Genomic DNA, 5,000 nt, shown 5'->3' on the forward strand with positions numbered 1-5,000 from the left:
TCCGGTGTCCGGGCCTGGTGAGGTTTCCCGTGTTGAGTCAAATTAAGCCGCAGGCTCCACTCCTGGTGGTGCCCTTCCGTCAATTCCTTTAAGTTTCAGCTTTGCAACCATACTTCCCCCGGAACCCAAAAGCTTTGGTTTCCCGGAGGCTGCCCGCCGAGTCATCGGAGGAACTGCGGCGGATCGCTGGCTGGCATCGTTTATGGTTAGAACTAGGGCGGTATCTGATCGCCTTCGAACCTCTAACTTTCGTTCTTGATTAATGAAAACATACTTGGCAAATGCTTTCGCTTCTGTTCGTCTTGCGACGATCCAAGAATTTCACCTCTAACGTCGCAATACGAATGCCCCCGCCTGTCCCTATTAATCATTACCTCGGGTTCCGAAAACCAACAAAATAGAACCGAGGTCCTATTCCATTATTCCATGCACACAGTATTCAGGCGGGCTTGCCTGCTTTAAGCACTCTAATTTGTTCAAAGTAAACGTGCCGGCCCACCCAGACACTCAATAAAGAGCACCTTGGTAGGATTTCAACGGGGTCCGCCTCGGGACGCACGAACACGCACGAGGCGGTCGCACGCCTTCGGCTCGCCCCACCGGCAGGACGTCCCACGATACATGCCAGTTAAACACCGACGGGCGGTGAACCAACAGCGTGGGACACAAATCCAACTACGAGCTTTTTAACCGCAACAACTTTAATATACGCTATTGGAGCTGGAATTACCGCGGCTGCTGGCACCAGACTTGCCCTCCAATAGATACTCGTTAAAGGATTTAAAGTGTACTCATTCCGATTACGGGGCCTCGGATGAGTCCCGTATCGTTATTTTTCGTCACTACCTCCCCGTGCCGGGAGTGGGTAATTTGCGCGCCTGCTGCCTTCCTTGGATGTGGTAGCCGTTTCTCAGGCTCCCTCTCCGGAATCGAACCCTGATTCCCCGTTACCCGTTACAACCATGGTAGGCGCAGAACCTACCATCGACAGTTGATAAGGCAGACATTTGAAAGATGCGTCGCCGGTACGAGGACCGTGCGATCAGCCCAAAGTTATTCAGAGTCACCAAGGCAAACGGACCGGACGAGCCGACCGATTGGTTTTGATCTAATAAAAGCGTCCCTTCCATCTCTGGTCGGGACTCTGTTTGCATGTATTAGCTCTAGAATTACCACAGTTATCCAAGTAACGTGGGTACGATCTAAGGAACCATAACTGATTTAATGAGCCATTCGCGGTTTCACCTTAATGCGGCTTGTACTGAGACATGCATGGCTTAATCTTTGAGACAAGCATATGACTACTGGCAGGATCAACCAGGGAGCTGCGTCAACTAGAGCTGAGCAGCCGGCCGCCCGGGAGTGTGTCCCAGGGGCCCGCGCGAACACGCAAGCGTCCGCTCAATTATTCTGCAAACAGGAGGAGGCTGAGCTCCCCTGCACAATACACCTCGAAACCCTCTCAGGTCCCGGCGGCGCGCAGCGCCGTCCTAAGTACTTGGTCGGGTTCGAGAGAGGCGCAATCGCCCGGAGTTAGGCGAGTAGACGCTTTAGGTGCGACCACCCGTGCTCCCAACTGAGCTTGCCGCTGCCGACAGAGGCCCGGGAGCGTGCTGTCGTGGCATTGCCGGCGGGAGACAACACGCGCCACCTACGGTGACCGGCAGCTCCAACGCCAGCGCCACAGAAGGGCAAAGGCCCCACGTGGGTGCCGAAGCGAACTCTCCCAGCACAGCGCACGTGCCAACACGTCTGCACAACTGCGATACAAACCACCAGCGAGAACCGCTGGGGCGACCGAGCAGCAGACGGCGTCGCGGCGCCGAGTGCCGGGCGGCGGCGCATCCTCAACGCACACAGTCCTCAATCGGACCAGCACACTGCAGATGTCCACCGCGCTTCGCACCGGGCCGGCGAGGACCCACTTTGGCTGCACGGCGCCGCGCGCAGGGTGCCCCGGCGCGCAGCTGCGCCGCCTGCCGCGTCCGTCGGCCGGCGCGCCTGCCACTGGGCGCCCCCACCAGCCGGCTGTAGCGCGTGCGCCCACGCACCGCGCGGCCAGCACGCCGGGCGGCCCCCCCTCACCGGCCGGGGACAGTCCCACCCACCCACAGCCGCGTATCGCTTCACACCCAGATTCACATTCACGTTCGTTGGTATGGTGGGGACCGCTTCGTAGCTGTACCGATCGTTGCCCTCACAGATGTACCTCCAGCAAGGACAACCGCACCACAACGGGTTACCAGTTGTTCATTTGCGTAACGTCACCAGTAAACGTACACGTCCATCCCCGTTTGCAAAGTCAACTATTATTGCATGCCTGCCTGTCAGGTGTCAAGACACACTACATCCGCTCACATCCACGCAACAAAATGTGCCCGACTAGAGGGCACGTGGAAGGTGCCCCCGTACGTATGCGATGTCCATTGCGCGACCAACTGTCAACCGGCCTCTGTAGCATGTCGCAGATGTGGAACGCGGGGCACCGTGCTATCACATTGTGTGAGAAGAGACTACTACGTCTGCATACACGCGCCACTACATGAACAGACGGCTCATGCTGATCGCCATCCACTGCGTCCATTACTCCCACACGTCTCTATGGCGTACCACACTGCAATGCAGCTGTTATGGGGAGATGACACGTAGCTGTGTACACAACATTCTGAGCGGGTTGCGGTTGGACAATACATTAATGTAACGTGTCATATGCCAATTACAGAGCAGGGTAAGGCACAACTTGGGTTAGGTTAAGGCACAACTTGGGTTAGGTTAAGGCACAACTTGGGTTAGGTTAAGGCACAACTTGGGTTAGGTTAAGGCACAACTTGGGTTAGGTTAAGGCACAACTTGGGTTAGGTTAAGGCACAACTTGGGTTAGGTTAAGGCACAACTTGGGTTAGGTTAAGGCACAACTTGGGTTAGGTTAAGGCACAACTTGGGTTAGGTTAAGGCACAACTTGGGTTAGGTTAAGGCACAACTTGGGTTAGGTTAAGGCACAACTTGGGTTAGGTTAAGGCACAACGTGGGTTAGGTTAAGGCACAACGTGGGTTAGGTTAAGGCACAACGTGGGTTAGGTTAAGGCACAACGTGGGTTAGGTTAAGGCACAACGTGGGTTAGGTTAAGGCACAATGTGGGTTAGGTTAAGGCACAATGTGGGTTAGGTTAAGGCACAATGTGGGGGTAGATTGCGGTACAAATTGCATTACATTGCGGTGCAAATTGCATTACATTGCGGTGCAAATTGCATTACATTGCGGTGCAAATTGAGTTACATTGCGGTGCAAATTGAGTTACATTGCGGTGCAAATTGAGTTACATTGCGGTGCAAATTGAGTTACATTGCGGTGCAAATTGAGTTACATTGCGGTGCAAATTGAGTTACATTGCGGTGCAAATTGAGTTACATTGCGGTGCAAATTGAGTTACATTGCGGTGCAAATTGCGTTACATTGCGGTGCAAATTGCGTTACATTGCGGTGCAAATTGCGTTACATTGCGGTGCAAATTGCGTTACATTGCGGTGCAAATTGCGTTACATTGCGGTGCAAATTGCGTTACATTGCGGTGCAAATTGCGTTACATTGCGGTGCAAATTGCGTTACATTGCGGTGCAAATTGCGTTACATTGCGGTGCAAATTGCGTTACATTGCGGTGCAAATTGAGGTAGGTTAAGGTGCAACACAGGTTAGGTTAAGGTGCAACATAGGTTAGGTTAAGGTGCAAGATGGGTTAGGTTAAGGTGCAAGATGGGTTAGGTTAAGGTGCAAGATGGGTTAGGTTAAGGTGCAAGATGGGTTAGGTTAAGGTGCAAGATGGGTTAGGTTAAGGTGCAAGATGGGTTAGGTTAAGGTGACATAGGTTAGGTTAAGGTGACATAGGTTAGGTTAAGGTGACATAGGTTAGGTTAAGGTGACATAGGTTAGGTTAAGGTGACATAGGTTAGGTTAAGGTGACATAGGTTAGGTTAAGGTGACATAGGTTAGGTTAAGGTGACATAGGTTAGGTTAAGGTACAAACTGGGTTGTGTTATGGTACACATTGCGTTGTAGTACAGTACACGTTAGGTTTGGGTACGGTACACAATGTGGTATGGGATGGCGTGTTGTGGGGGGGAGGGGGGGGGGGGAGGTTCGTTGATATCGACCGTAGGACGTGGATGCCCGAGGCAGCGTCAGTGTGTCAAAGGAGTTATGTCACGTCGGGATGCGCTTTTCGCCAGTGAGAGGGGGCGAGCCGTGTCTGTGGTTGCGGCAGACCTGTGTGTTTCATTCCTGCCAGTGTGTTTGTGCTGTAAGACGAGGCAGTGTGGTGGTGATGGGTGCACCCCTGTGTAGGACATGTGTGGGTGTTGGTGGCTTCTCTGAGCAATTGTGGTTGTCGGACGAGTGGGGTATTCTGTTTTATGATTGGACCTCCCGGTCTGGTTATCATAGCGTAGTTGGTGTACTGTGGCGGATAGGATGCACCGGACGTTGGTCCATGCTGGTGCTTAGTAGTTGTATCTGTGTCTGTTACAGGCAGAGAGTAGTGTGTGATAGAGTGTGTGGCTGACGTGTGGTTCATTTTGTGTGTACGGACGTTCAGCATGTATAGGGGCATTTGCGTATATAATCTATCATAATCTATCTATGTGGGCCTGCATAGTTTACTGAGCAGTGCTGTGAGGTGACTGAACTACGAGTGACGTACTGATTTACAGCGGAATGATTGCCTTGTACCAAAGATGGAGTATCGGCTCTACGACAGCGTTGGCACCGCAGGAAATGGTCTCGTAAAACGGCCCTCCCACCGTCATCGTTGTGAGGGGTAGGGACCGCCTATATTCTGAGAGGAGCCCTGTTTGCCACTGGGCGTGGGGTCTCGCATCCTGCGGTTCAGTGCCCCCAGGGAAGCGCGCGGAGGTGGTGCTGCTGCTGCTGCTGCTGCTGTAGCAAGCGAGCTACTTACAGCATGTATAGGGACAGCGGGAATATGGCATATTCGATATAACTCT

At 53.0% G+C, this 5,000-nt stretch overlaps 1 non-coding gene across 1 annotated transcript in view; it reads right to left on the bottom strand.

The window, feature by feature from the left end:
- The window catches only part of LOC126118134 (small subunit ribosomal RNA), a 1,909-nt gene extending 585 nt beyond the window's left edge, over nucleotides 1-1,324 (bottom strand). Inside the window, exon 1 of the ribosomal RNA XR_007525588.1 lies at nucleotides 1-1,324. This exon is cut by the window's left edge and continues 585 nt beyond it. This is a non-coding gene — a ribosomal RNA (small subunit ribosomal RNA).
- Nucleotides 1,325-5,000: the final 3,676 nt, after the last annotated feature.

The sequence above is a fragment of the Schistocerca cancellata genome, unplaced genomic scaffold (genome assembly GCF_023864275.1).
Source record: "Schistocerca cancellata isolate TAMUIC-IGC-003103 unplaced genomic scaffold, iqSchCanc2.1 HiC_scaffold_336, whole genome shotgun sequence".
In the NCBI taxonomy this organism is placed as follows: Eukaryota; Metazoa; Arthropoda; class Insecta; order Orthoptera; family Acrididae; genus Schistocerca; species Schistocerca cancellata.